The sequence below is a fragment of the Erpetoichthys calabaricus genome, chromosome 14, assembly GCF_900747795.2.
Source record: "Erpetoichthys calabaricus chromosome 14, fErpCal1.3, whole genome shotgun sequence".
NCBI lineage: Eukaryota > Metazoa > Chordata > Cladistia > Polypteriformes > Polypteridae > Erpetoichthys > Erpetoichthys calabaricus.
Window position 1 is genome coordinate 49,754,713 of NC_041407.2, and position 15,674 is coordinate 49,770,386.

The window sequence follows — 15,674 nt, forward strand, 5'->3', positions numbered from 1 at the left end:
TTAGGAGCCATTTTGGGTTAGGCAGGTGTGTCGAACTCTGGTCCAAGAGGGCCGCAGTGGGTGCAGGTTTTCATTCTAACCATTTGTTAGTTAGTTAGTGATCAGTTTTTGCTGCTAATTAACTTATTTTGCCTTTGTTTAAATAGACATGACTCAGACCCCTTAGTTGTTTCTTTTTCCTTAATTAGCAGCCAAACAATAATGAGACACAAAACAAGCCACCACATGACCAGCTAACCTGTGCCCATCACACAATAGCTGAAAATAAAGAAAGGTAAAAGTCTCAGTAAAACAGAAAATCAACAGTTTTGGAAATGTCTGCTGTGGCAGGATGAAAGCAGCAACAAGCTATGGAATTAAATGACGGGTTTAATTAACAGCAAGAATCAGCATCTCATTAAGAAACTGGTTGGAGTGAAATTGGTTGGAGTTTGAATCCATAGTTTAATTGGTCATCTGTTGGCTCGTTTCATGTCTCATACCTGTTTGGCTGTCATTTAATGAAGAAAAGAATCAATTCAGGGGCCTGAAGCCTTAAAAAACAGGTCTAAAGAAAAGAAGTTAATTAGCAGTGAAAACTGGTCATTTATTACGAAAAGGGTTAGAATGAAAACCTGTTGCCACTGTGGCTCTCCAGGTCTGGAGTTCGACACCCCTGGGTTAGGGTAATTTGTCGCTAAAGTAAGCGTCGTTACTTTCTCCATTGCCATTTTCTTCAATTTCTCCGAGAGAAAAGCGCTACTGTAATACAAATTCTTTATCAGATTGAAACGACAAGGCGATATCTTTAGGCGTAATAAGGTAAGGTTACATTAATCTGCTTAAGTCACTCATTATATAAACAATTTTGATGAATATATATTTAGGATTTAATAAAGACTAAAGTAAAAGTATTATACATGTTGAGGGTTTGGTCTGTTTGAGGTGGTTTTCCCCGTGTATGAAGTTTTAGTTCCAGTTTGTTTTACAAATGTTGAATTTCTCCTATTTAGTACAGTGTTATTTATCACTTCGAAGGGTGTTCGAGTGTGAGCACTCTTGAGAGACGTAAGGTTCTCTTGTAGAAAACCTGGGCTCCCGAGAACTTGTGGTCTCTAAACGGTTTGAAATTGGGACTTTGAAGCTTCATGTTTCCGAAATGAAAAAAAAGTGTTATTAAAACCAATTGTAGACAAATCGACATTTTCCCAAAACTTGTTTATAAGCGTTACTTTTTCCAGAAATGTCCCTATTTTTGTAAAAATGAACAATAGTTCTCAAAACGCAATAAAAGTGCGAAAATTGGTGCCGATTTTATGTGTATTTTGCACAATATATAGAATACAAGTTGTGAATTTTGTGACCGCATTTACATTTTTTGTGAACGTTACTGATTATTTTTAAATCACCTAACACTCTTTAAGATTCGACTTGATGACAAAAGAATGATGAAATGTGACCTGGGTGAACAGAAAACATCACTGCTTCTGTCAGACATGCATGCTCACCCTGGCGCGCTCCGGTTTGTACAGTACATGTTGGAGAAGACGAAAAAGATACCGGACGTGGGGAATGCGCAGTGGTTTTGTTAGTAAAATAGATTTCATCTGGCTTTATTTTCTGGGATGAATCCCAACTGCATTTTGGCCAAATTCGGATCGGATCGTCACTTTGTTGTTTCCTGACGGTCTCAGGCCTAGCATATTCCAAGTTTATGGAACAGCTTTCCACTGTCGTTGAGATTGGCAGAATCTTCGGTTGTCAAAGTGGGATGCATCTGTTCCGGACTGACTTTTGGGTAGCTCTGTCATCTGAGGGTTATGTTTTTACAGTCTTTTTAATATTTCATTTTATTCCATATTTTACATTGCTTTGAGACTTTTGTCTGTGAGGCGCTTTATAAATAAATTTTTACTTTTACTGTTTCATTTTTAAAATAAAGCATAATTTACATAGTGTAACGTCAACTACGTAAAAGCTAAGACAGACAGCAACCTAACATTGATTTTTTTGAAGGTTAATGCCTAATGTGCATTTTACGTATAATATTTTGCCTTTTTGTTTAATTGAAGACCCTTAGAAAGACGTATAAAAAGACCCCTGATTTCTGTAGCCTGGCGCTACAGCTTCTCAAACTGTAGGTATGCATTTCAAAAATAAAAGACCCCAAATATAACATTGCATGTCATTTTAAAGGTCTCTGTTTGAATAAAAAGGCAAATATGAGTTGTGAAATGTACTTTAGGAACTGAACTTCAAAAAAAAAATTGATTTGTGTCTGTTTTATCCTTAACGCAGTTGACTTTGCATTGGTATAAGTTTTATGCGTTATTTTAAAATTTATTTTAAAAAGCGGTAATGGTCAGAAGAAATGTAAAGGTTGTCAGAAAATTCAGAAGTGCTATTGTATATATTGGTGCCGAATTTGTGTGGTATGCACCCATTTCGGACCATTTTAGGACTTTTACTGCGTTTTGAGAACTATTTTTGATTTTTACAAAAACAGGGACATTTCTGTGAAACAGGAATGCTTGTAAACAAATTCACATAGTTGGTTTTAATGCTATTGCTCTTTTCGTTTTGGAGATACGAAGCCTAATAGTCCGAATGTCAAACTAAGTTTAATACGGTATGAATGCAATATGTGCAGTTGTTCTGTTGCACATATTGAAATTCTTGAGATGGAAGACCTAAATGATTACCATCCTTTAACAGCTTACAGAGTTGGAAGGAGGGCACTGATTTCTCTGAAGAGATCTCTCATTCATTGATTGTTGTTTTTATTAAAAGTAAGTAAACACATCTTTAATATTTATAGGACAGTAGTTATTTTGTAAATAAAACTATCAGTTTGAGGTGAGGCCTAATCAAGAGGACTAGAAGCAGAATCCTGCATTTTTTTTTCTATTTAAAGTGAATGGTTCAAAATTGCCTCTGATTCTTTTTAAACACACTGTTATTTATTTTGAGAGGTATGAATTAACTATGAAGTCATTAGAGGTATTTTGACAGCATACCAGTGTCTTTTTTATTTATTTATTTTTTTTTTTTGAGAGGATCTGAATAAGGTGAATGACTGCCTTAGTTTAAGCTCTCATAAGTTATTTTCTGACTGTTTATTTCTAAATTATTTTTTGGCTTGTCGGTTTTATATTTAGCCTTGGAAGTGCTGTTTATCAGTGCCATGATTTTCTTGGAGTCACAGCTGCCACAGTTTGTATACATGTTATTCCACACTGTTATAACAATCATGTATTTGAAACATCTTTTTTCTCCCCCACAGATGTTGCTGCGTGTAATTATAGCTCCTAATAATATAAGGAGAGTTCAGGTTTCAGAAACACCCGAGTCAGTGGATCAGCTAAAAGAAAATCTTAAACAGAAATTGCAGCTGAAAGATGACTTTTTGCTTCAGTCTGAAGATCCTGAATTTGGCCATGAACTTTGCAATTTGACTGATATATCAGATCTTCCTTCAGATAGGGCAGTATTGAAAATAGTTTGGAATACTCTTGGAAAATCATAGGAAATGTCTTACATATCCTCTCTGGGCACTGCTAGTTTATCATCCTCCTCATCCACTAGTTCACACCAGAGTTCCTCATCAGTACTACGGATACAGTGTGAGAATGCAGAGCAATGGCCTTGTCCATTCCCCATTCCATCATTTTCTTACGATGTTGAGTTGAGACTTTCCAAAGGGAATGATATATATAGAGAAAATAAAACACTTCTCACTGTACCACGAGAGATGAAAATGGACATCTTAGATAAAATAGCCGAAGCTGTTTTTGCATATAAGGCCTACCCAAGCACTAAAGAAATAGAATTGGTGGCCATTTCACTAATTGAAAAATGTCCATGTCTTAAAGATGCAGGGTCAGGACAAGGTTATCAAGGGTGGGCTATGAGTTCTAAATATAAATTAGGAAATTACCACCAGAAACTACGAGCAGCAGGCTGCACAGAGGTAACTATAAATCATAAAAGGAAGTGAGAGGAGTGCAAACATCCTTTCAAAAAAGCAAAAAGAGCTGAAATGAATTTTCTCCCAGACAACTCAACTAGGAATACTGATGAAACTTTAGAAAAGGAAAGGCAGGCTTTAGAAGAGGAGATGAAGAAGAAACTTCCCAACATGATATTTATTACCTCAAAAATAGAAATTACATTTTCATTGCACAGGAAAGAGATAGTGGAGGAAGAGCCCCTGGTTCAGAATGTCAAAAAAAGATGGCCTGCACTATTCTTGCAAGAACAGGTAGGTTATATTTTTGTGCCTACACCATTTCTATTCAAAAGTCTCTTGAAACATTTATGCAGTAGATTATATACGTAAGTACCAAATGTAGCAGTCATTTGAATTAATGAACACCTTTTTGCTACAAAACTAAAAAGACAAACATGTTTTACCAACAGATATGTGCAGTTTTACAGAATCATAAGAACTGGCTCTCTCTTAAAGATAGGGTGAGAAGCTCAGTCATCCGGGAGGGGCTCAGAGTAGAGCCGCTGCTCCTCCGCATCGAGAGGAGTCAGATGAGGTGGCTCGGGCATCTGATCAGGATGCCTCCTGGACGCCTCCCTGGTGAGGTGTTCCAGGCACGTCCAACCGGGAGGAGGCCACGGGGAAGACCCAGGACACGCTGGAGGGACTGTGTCTCCCGGCTGGCCTGGTAACGCCTCGGGATTCTCCCGGAAGAGCTAGAAGAAGTGGCCGGGGAGAGGGAAGTCTGGGTATCTCTGCTCAAGCTGCTACCCCCGCGACCCGACCTCGGATAAGCGGAAGAGGATGGATGGATGGATGGAAGAACTGAGCTAAAGAAGACTTTCTTTTCATCCTTGGATACACATTCGGCAAAGCTGATTAAGTTGTACAGAGCAAGAAAAGGAGTACTTGGCGAGGATATTCAAATCCTTTTGGACAGACTTGATGAACAGGTAATATTTTTGCATTCTCTAACCAATAGCTGAAATAGATTCATTGACTTGAAGATGCAGATCTTATACATTGTTGTGCTATTGCTAACAACACAGCAAAATTGTAAAAAAAAATTGCTTTTATTTTGTTCCTTTTTTATTGACTAACCAGACCACTGATGTTCTTGTACATTGAAAACATACAGCTCTTCAAGGACTCCCATTATTTTTGAGGGAGAAGACTGACATTCTGCTGAGGACTTGTCTGGTAATCAGTCGTATTATTTATGCAATAGGAAATTGACAATTAACGATCTAATGTTATCTGATGAATTTTAAACTATTTTAGATGTTTTTCACACTAACAGTAACATGCATGTTTTAAAAAACAAAGATTTGTCTTGAGACAGAAAAGACTGCTAATGGATAGTCTGCATTTATCTCCACATGTTTGTCACATTGTTTTTACTTCTAGTGCAGTATTTTTTTATTGCTTTTGGCAAATCAAGAGAATGGAGTTTTACTTTGGTAGGCATTTTGCCATATTATATTGTATCTTATTGTATTGTGTTCTATTTCACAAATTTTCTCTTTTTACTTCAGGAAACAGACCCAGAGGAAAGTGGCACCCAAGGCCTGAAAGTGGGTATCATCATTATTGTTGAGGATGATGTTGCCATTGTCCATTCCAACCCCAATATTGTCAGAACAGACATTGTACTGGAGGAGCAGATTATGCTGGATGAGCTGCGTGATCTGCCCAGTGCATTTGCACTCCTGTTTGGCTTACTCTATGTACTAAATATTGACTATCCCAGGGAACTAAAATATACTTTTGAGGTGATTCAAAAGGTGTTCATGAACCTAGGATCCCAGTGCTCTGCAAGAGTCCAGTCCCTGAAAAACAAACTTCTGCAGTAATCACAGATACCTTTTGAAGTTTGTCAGTTTTAGTTTAATTATTTCCACATTTATTTCTATTTTGCTTTTATTCCTAAAGTACTCTAGCATAAGAGAAAAAAATACATATGGCTTATAAACAAGTAGTGTGTTTATTCCTGCTGAAAAGAAACGTTCATCAGATGTGAGAAAGATTAGGGAAAACAAGTATATTGTTTACTGTAAATTGATAATGGCTCAATGGCCATATGTTGTGTTCTCATTCTTCTTTCAGCACGGAATAAGTTCCTTGTGTGTTTCAAAGTGTTGTGAAAGGGTGGCAATAGGGGGGTCACTGAGATTGTACTGGGCAGCAGTCACTCCTGTGTGAGGCATTCAGAGAAGAGAGAACCACATGAGCAGAAACAGAGATCTGCTACATGCTAGCGTTACAATGATAGATTGTGTGTGTTACACAAATGTGCTGGCTATCCAAGAAGGGAAGTTAAGAGGATTGCTGGTGCAAAGTGAAAGAGAGGACCAGGGAAGGTTGGCACAAGGTTTCAGGATTACTTGACCGAGACCTGGAAACATATTGCCGTGAATTGCCTTTTGGTTGCCAATTAGTGAGTGACTCCTGGGAAATCAAACAGGGTGGGACAACACTGATCTTTCCTTTCATCGGCAGGTAGCATGCAATTGTGCTGTTAAGAAACGGACCATCTAAGGGGGTGTTAGTTGTCCTGGACTTGCTCAGTATCAGAGAACCTGACTCCAGTGATTTCATGTTATCTGTCAGGTGATTCTAGAACCTCATGCCTGCCCTCCCAGGTATTCACAACTTCCCTCTAGAGGATCAGGCCTCCATGTGATGTGCTGGGTCTAGGAGAACAAGGCTCATATCGAATTTATGTCCACCCTACTGCATATGTCTCAGTTACCAGAGTGGCATGTTCAAGCCCTATACTGCTGGTTTGGTTCTCTTTCTCTTCTTCAAAGTTTATGCAGGAGTTAAAGCTTTCCTGAGCCATGTTAGTGGTGCCCATGTTCCTGAGAAGCCCTTGCAAGCATGGCACCCCTTCACTCTGTTCAAAACTGCATTTTATATTTTTAATTCATTACTGATTTAATGGTTGTTGTTGAACAACATTGACCAATTTTTTTTTTTGTTGGGCTAATCTGGGAATAGAAACTTTAACTGAAGAAGATGCCTTTAATTTCTTAAGCATAAATGCTCAGTCTTCTAAACTGTCACACCAAAAAAATGTTACTTTATTTGCTTTTGTTTTGGCTCAAAACTCGGATAACCACATTTTTTCTCAAAATTGAATTAATGGAATTAATATTTAAAACAGAAATGTGCCTGTATATAAATATAAAACATGTACAGTATATAAAAGCATTTTGCAGTCTTGTTGACTTAAATATTTTCTTTCAAACTTTTGTGTTGTCATTTTTATTAGATTTCTTTAAACAGTTTTACTTAAATAGCTATTACAAATGCAGAAATGTATGTTGACTTTTTTTAAAAATGGAAAAATTAAGCAACCAGCTGCATAGTATTTTCAAGTGTACTGAACTAATGGGAATTGCATATGAACTGATAGGAATTATTAAGTTAAAAGCAATTTCTATACACAAAGTTTAATTTGTCTAATAAATTGACACTCATACAATACCAACACTTAAAATGTTAGGTATGCTGAACTACAGGATGTAAGTAGGTTTGACTTAAAATTAAAAGTACCTTTGAAAACTGCAGACAAGTTTACCAAACTTAAAATTTCAATTAGATGGAACCTTTGTATTACTTACAAAATTGAGTTTATGTGAATAAATTGCCCCAAAGTTGAGTTAACTTAAAAAAGCTGTGCAGCTGGTTGCTTTATTTTTTTAAGTGTTCTCAACTTTAATTTTTTTACAGTGCATAAAGTAGTTTTTATTCCTGAGCTTTCAGCTCCTGTCAGGAGCCGTCATCAGAGGATGATGATTAGACATACAAGAATCAAAGGCAATATGTAGCAAAATAAGGTGGGGGGGGGTTGAGTGTTGGGGGGGGGGGCAGGTAATGAGGTGGGGTTGGGAGGGGTACAGGTTGTAAAGTTTTATTTATGATGAGGATGTTCTTCTTAAGTTTGCATATTCATGTCCAAATGTCTGTTAATGGCGTTTTCGTTTGATAGCCAAGATTCAGCCAGCTCTCTGGCACTTTTAGTACTGGCCTTAAATCTTACTTGTACATTGTCCCAGTTAAATGTGTGTCTGGTTGATTTTGTATGTGCATAAATCAGTGATTGTGAGTCCTTCCTTCTGGCGGCGTTCCTGTATATGTGTTGCGATTCTTTTTGACGTTTGTCCTATGTACACCGCTGGGCAAGAACTGCATGGAATGCTATAGACTGCATTTCGTGCTTCTGCTGCCGATTTCTTGTTTTTGGCATTAAAAAGGACAGTGCGAAGATTGTTCGAAGGCTTGTGTTCTATTCTGATGCCTGATTTGGACAGGATATGTGCTGCACCTTCTGACACTCCGTGATGATAAGGAAGTGTGTGCCAGGTGGGATGGGGGGTCAGATTGGAGTCGATTGTTTGCTGGTTTCTCTGGCGTCTCCTGTGTAGGCATTGTTTAATGAATGTCTTGGGGTATATATGCTCTCAGCTCCAAAATAGTCTTGACAGTTGTGCTGGTCATGAAAACACAAACTAAGACAGAACACAAATGTAAAATTTCCTTAAGTTGAAATACAAAAGCTGCATGCAAATTATGCAAGTAAAAACACATTGTTAATTACATTCCTAATGCTCTAATAACATTTACACAAAAAACATGCATGTAGGGCAGCGCAGTGGCACAATGCTGGAGCTCCACTGCTGCTGCATCAAAATAAGGAGACCAGGGTTCACATCCTGGGAGCTCCCTACCTGGAGTTCACCTGTTCTCTCTGTGTTCATGTGGGCACTCCAGTTTCCTCCCATAGCCCAAAGATGTGCAGGTCAGGTAAACCAGCAGAGAATGAGAAGGATTTATTAACAGCTGATCACAATGATTTAATAGCATTTTAAAAAGGCTTACCGACAGCTGTAACAGTTGACTATGCTAAAATAGAAAGTTTACAGTCTGGTTTTACATGTCAAGACCAACAGGGCATCTCATACCCACAAATGGCAGGTTCTAGTTGCCAGGTATCTAGTATCTAAAAGTGCTCTTTACATTCTGCAAGTTGTGAAAGCTGGGTGGGGGTAGGAAAAAAATCATTTACAAATTGTCAAAAGGAAGAGTTTAATATTTGCTAAAAATGCAAAAAAAATAGAAATACTATTGTTCAGAAACACAAAACATAACTCACTGCCAATTTCTTTACATGAGACTTCTTCCTGCATATCCATTTTATCTTTGTTAAAGGAGAGGGTACATATCGCACCATCATCCCACTTAGCTATCAACTGTTAAACATCTAAGTAATGGAGTAGGGCTATCACTGTTTTGCCAAATTAGATTATTCTTTCTTTCTTTCTGTTGGACAAAATTGATCTGAGTAGTTTTAATTTGTTTAAGATAGTCACATTAATGTTTCTCTTCACTTCAGAAAAATATCTGAAAGACAAAAGGAAAAATAAGTATGTGGATATGCTTACACACACCAAATCTCATTGTTTTACGGTACAGCCCTGTGTGCAATTATGTATTTTTCCTTTAAGACAAAATCACTGAGCCCATTTAAATGACACCACACCGATGCTGTACAACACACACACACATGACCAGAAAGAACTGTGAAATTTGACTTGCTGCTTGACACAGGCTCTATTTATTATTTTAATTTCTAGAAAAGACACTGATTGTTTGCAAGATTTACAGGCTTTTGTTAATATTAAATACCATTTAAAATTTCACTTAAAATTTTCAAGAAATACAGTGTCAGCTCACCTGTCAAGGTTTGATGTATACACAAGTTATTGTTATAATGGCATTTAATGTTTTTGACATTATTATTAATTTTGTACTATTTGGGATTATTATATGATTTATTTTGTTAGTATCAATTTTGATTATATTTTTGAACAAGTTTTTTGATTATAGAGATCAACACCATCATGTAGATTTGTTTTAGTACTGGTGGTCATTTTGTGCCTGGGAGTGGGTTCCATTGCTGTCACATGAGTCCAGGAAGTTGATAGAAGGTATGTAAAGCAAGGCTTTTATTTAGTGTTCCAGACTCTAGATTTGAAAGCAAAAACATTCATGGTAATCGGAGTGTTTTTAAAGGAATTTAGGGCAAAGAAAAATTAGTTGTTTACATACAGGGCTTATTTCACTTTCAGTTTTATTTTGTTTTAAGACACTGACCCCTGCTTTTCCTCTGGCAAACTTTTTTGCCTCTCCATCTCCTGGACCTATACTTGTCACACACATGATCATGGGAGACAGCTTACAGGCTTGTATTCTTGTATTTTCACACTGGACTGGAGGTCTAACTCTTTCTCCTTTTCCCCTGCAGACCTACAGGAGAGCCAGCTTCCTAAGCCATCTTCCATTCCCCCAAAATCTCCACCCTCAAATCCACAGATCCCATCTCTTCATGACGTCCTCTCCGCTTCCAAGACGACACCCATTTCTGACATCATTTCCTGTCTATCACATATATTTAGCAACTAATTTGTAATCAACCTCATTTCTGTCTGGAGCTCAAGACCTATCATTCGCACCAACCCTTTTCAAGTACATGGGATGGCTCCCCAAACCTTTTTTCTTTGTCTCTGTGCTTATATTACTTAAAATTTATTTGTTATGGCATTCCTACAAATTATTAGAAATGCCTTGTCTTCACTTTCAAGTACTAATATGCATTTAAGTCATTTTCAGTTCTTTTGAATTTTTAACATAGTTAGACTGTGGAGCATATGTAATATATCTGGTGGTGCATGTTAGTGCAGTACTTCCAGATAAAGTAAATTTGTAGTTATATTATGGGCTGACCATAAGAAGAGCAGCAAGAGCTCAATTTGAAACCGCTGAATCTTTGAGTCAGGCACTGAGTTGTTTTAATATTCATTGTGAAGCAGACCCTAAATGTGAAACAGAAGTATTTGAAATGGAATAGGTAATTAGTATCACAGGAATTCAGTAGATGAATACTGATTCTCTTTAACCACGTTCCATTAAAACTGGTGCCTTAATCATATTCTGGTGGGGACTTTAACTTGAATTCATGTCTCGTTAGGAAATTTTGAAGGTTTTATATTTCATAATAGGATTAAAATGCAATCATTTTAAGGCATTTTTATGCAGAGGAAGTCAATGTTGACTCTGTATTACTGCTAAAACTGAATGTGCAGCATTTGTTTTGTACACAATTCACTGATGTGTACTTAACTTACAAGGTTTGAAAATAACACCGTTTATTGCCAGTGCCTGGTCCTTTGTGGGCTCAATATTTTCTGTATTCACATAGTCAGTCTTACAAATATCAGAGCATATGTTCAAAGACAATTCTTCATTGGTACTAACAACAGTAGAAACTTCAGTATCAAAGAATTATTTTGCCATCTTTTTACATACTGTTGTCTTTTAGTTTCATTGGCAAGTCAAGAAAACATTTTGCTATGGAAAGGATCTCTCACTTATGTTATGAGTTGAGCTAGCATAAATATGTTACAAATTTTATGAAAAGTTGCCATTATATTTTCATAAGATGTAATGTTCAGCATAGCTACAGTTGCCAGGTTTGATTTTCAGTCTGAAGATTGTCTCTATGAGGTTTTTAGGTTGTCTCTCTGCTCTGTCCTTGTAAAATAGTTAATGTGTGATACATACAGTAATTGTTAGTTGATGTCAGCAAACGTCTTCTCTCTAGCATTGGGCTGGGTTGAATGGCGGTAAAATAGTAAGTGTTCCTACTTCATAGCTTAACTCTGGAGTCTACAAGTCCTTATGTCTACATGTTTTTTGTTTTTGTTCACACACTTCCTAGACTTGCATCTTAAGGTAACTCACTGTAAACTGATGCTTTTTAAGTGATTGTGGGTGTGTAAGTTTGTGCTGTACACTGGACAGGCGCATAATCCAAGGATGGTTCTTATTTTCTATCCCAAGTTTTTTGGACAGATTCTACTAGTTTGTTAGGAAAAAAGTCAAGCTCAATAAATGGATACGTAGTATTTATATAAGCAAGCATTATTCTTAATTTTTTCCAAAGATAAATAGATACAGTAGGATTTGTCAGTTAAGGATTTTAGTTGCACTTGAAAAGTCAATTCACAACACAACCATTACTTTCATATCTGCCACTAAGTGAGTTTTAATAAAGATGTTAATAAATAAAACTAAAACTGAAAAGGATAAAACGTGACCCACAGACGGCATGTGCATCATCTTCTTTAAAGAACCTATATACTCTGCCTTTACAAATCACTGTCTCTGTGCAGCTGCTTTGACACTCAGAAGTGCATCAAAGTATCCCTCTGCGGTGCAAGATGAGTTTGCTGACAGTTACTGTGCATGAAGGGATTTGTTGGTAGTCAAAAGGATGACTTTGAACATAAATGCTATGACTCCACATCATTATTGTGTCTAGGTGGGGTTGTGAACTAGAGGGTAAATTGTTTGTGCAAGGATGTGTATTTGTTTCTTACCTTGACATTGCATACGTCAGAAAACTCTTATTTAGTTCACAGCGATTATATTCTCAAAACGATTATTATCTTTGACTTTTAATACTACTATACAAATACAAACAAATATTCTACAGAAAAAATCTGAGAGAGATGATCAGAGAGAAAGAACTTATAATATAATGACTTCCAGTTCAGCTCCTCCTCGCTTTATCCAAACCTATATAAAAATGTTATTAGAACATAAGAAATTTGAAAAAAAAAGAAGTATAAGAAGTATGTGAGGATGTCCAGGATATGAATGAAGGAATGAGGACTCGGGTTAAAGGCAATGTTGGTGTAACAGACAAGATCCCAGTTAGAGTAGGTTTGCACCAGGGATCATCTTTAAGTCCTTACTTTTTTGATCTGGTATTGGATGTGTTGGGTCATGGGATAAAAGACCAATCCCTCTGAAACATGCTTTTTGTTGATGACACTGTTGTGCAGCACCAGAAAAGAGAAAGTGGAAAGTTGGAAAAAAGGAGAAATGATATGGAAGATAGCGGGTTGAAGATAAATAGGAGGAAGACAGAATATATGACTTTTAATGATGATCAAGATTTAGAAGTTAGCTTGCAGTGAGAGCGATTGAAAACAGTGGATAAATTTAAATATCAAGAATTAGTGGTATCCCCAGATGGAAAACTAGGTGCAGAGAGTGCAGTGTGGATCGAACTATCGAAAGAACTCATCAGGAGTATTCACTGATTGAAGAATTAAGATGAAGGTTAAAGGTAAGGTTTTTAAGACAGTGCTAAGACCAACAATGGTGTATGGAGCTGAGACATGGCCAGTAAAGGGAGCACAGAAGAAAATGCTAGATGTTTCAGAAATGAGAATGTTCACATGGATGTGTGGAGTTACAATAAAGGACAAAATAATAAGTGAGGCAATCAGAGGTACAACAAAAGTGGTAGAGATATCTAAGAAAAGTACAGGAAAGTAGGCTGAAGTGGAATGAACAGGTGATGAGGAGAGACAATAAATATGTGGGCAGAAGAGTGATGGGAGTGGATGTACAAGAGAATAGAAAGCAAAGGAGGCCAAAGTGGAGGTGGACAATGTGATAGACGGCTAGGGACCTTGCCCGATTGGGATGCCCTTTTGAGGAGAGGACTGGGGGAGTGGACATATCACCAGCAGTACCTCCTCCGGGACACGAGAGGGCAACCCCCTGGTTTACATCGGGGCCACAGGACTGGAGCTCAGAAGCTCAACCCTTGCGAGATAGGAGTGAAGGTGGCAGAAAGGAAAAGAAGAAAAACAAAAGCGGATTATGAGCAATATTGTTGTTGAATAGGGCATTGTGTGTCATGCCAAAGATGGTAAAGAAAATAAACGTGTGTTTTGGACTTGGCCGTCTCAGTGTCTGTCTGTGTCCGGGCTTCTTCTACAACAGATAAAGTAAAAGAAGATCTAAGAGAAAAGGGTCTGAATGGAGAGGAGGTGCAGGGCCGAGTGGTTTGGAGAAAGTTAATCAAGTACATCAATCCCACATAATAGGGGGAAAAGATGAAGAGAAAGAAGAAGACAAGAAAGTGATCTAAAAATAAAACAAAAAAAGTGAAGAATGAATGGACTTGAGTACACTAAAATGTGTGACAACATCAAGCACTGTTGCAAGAAGCAAAATCTTGACTAGTCAAGTTCTTAAAGGAGAAATTGAATTAACAGCACAGGCTGACCTTCTATGCTAAACCTGTTTTAACAGAAGCCCTGCAGCTACTATACTACACTATAAAACCAAGGTTGCCATCTCCTACCATAGTACTATAACAAACATCTCATTTGTCATTTTCATGAGTTGTGTAGCTTATATTCAAATCAGGAAAAAAATAGCTTGTAGAAAAGTGAAACAGACTCACAGAATGTAAGACTAAACAGTAAGGAAAGAGCCAAAAAAGCCAATTTTGCTTCAATCACATAAAAGCCTACATGTTAATTATTGTTGATACAGTAGGGCCGGACTTTGCAAAAAGACTAACCAAAGTAAACAACTCTATATCAAAAGCCTAATTTTATTTTGCTGATTTTAGTGAGCATTTTCCTGATAGTATATTAGGCAGTAACATGCACAAAAATTGTTACATCATCGACTCCCTCTCCAACTCTCAGTCACTTGTTTTGTTTCCATTTTCTTTATTGTTTAGCCACGCAAAAAAAAATTATAATTATGAAAAGAAAAATGTTAGATAAGCAGCAATATGTCAGCCTGAAGCATCTCAAAAAGACAACACACTGTATCAGTAAGATCTCAAATATAATTCCTAAAAAATGTATAAAAGAAAAACTTAATATTGCTACATTTAAAGCTCTAGCATTTGGAAATCTCACAGAAATCCAAGGACGATGATGACAAATAAGTAGAGATTGTGAAAATGCTGGAAACACTTGGACACAATTCCCAGCACACAGACAGGCTCTACAGAATCTCAGGGTTTTTTTTTTTTATCTATCAGTGCATACCGTACATATGTTCAGCTCAAATATCCTTGGCTATCATGCTAATTTACCGTGAAGTGCATTTGCTGAAGAACGATGAAGTGCACAAACTATGATAAATTAATAATTATGACACTTGCAGAACCTCTGCAAAAGCGCCTATCGATCTAACTTCCAGGTAAGGCTTATAACGTGCTTGCTGAAGAGGGAATACAGTTCAATAACTCAGAGAAGGTTTAGCATCTGCCTGGTGATTTCACATCTTTGAATTGCTGGCTTTACATTGTGGTTGCACAATTCAGTCAGTATTTAGAAGATCCATGTGATGCAGACGATAGGGTTGTGTAGAATAAGGGAAGTAAGACGCTGTATGCATTGTAAGTAGCTCTAACAGAAAGCTTTACCAATATAATAATTCTTTTAAATGCCTGTCACTTGAAGTGTCGAATTCTATAAAAGAAAAAAATAAAAGTTCTAAAAGCCTGTGAATTTCTAACACAGGCTGCTGCCTAATCTCAGTGCAAAGTCTGATCCTATTGGGTTTAACAGTCAAAAGTAGAATTAAGGTTGTGAAGTTATTCAATATTACATCCAAGCTCAGTATGCAGCTTTTATAAGGGGATGAATTGAGCATGTAAACTATTTAATTCTGTTTCTGTTATTTGCTTTTATTTTCCCATCATCACCTATTCATAATATGTTCTGATTTCTTGCTGTTGGTTTCCAGTACATTAGACGAGAAAAAAGGTGTTATTGTAGAATAATCCTCAAATAATTGACACTTGCCAGCACTGGCGATG

At 37.1% G+C, this 15,674-nt stretch overlaps 1 long non-coding RNA gene across 1 annotated transcript; it reads left to right on the forward strand.

Annotated features, from left to right (window-relative positions):
* Positions 1–747: 747 nt before the first annotated feature.
* Positions 748–5,858, forward strand: LOC114665090 (uncharacterized). The gene is made up of 3 exons (XR_007933488.1): positions 748–801; positions 5,072–5,167; positions 5,503–5,858. It is a non-coding gene; the product is annotated as an uncharacterized LOC114665090 (long non-coding RNA).
* Positions 5,859–15,674: the final 9,816 nt, after the last annotated feature.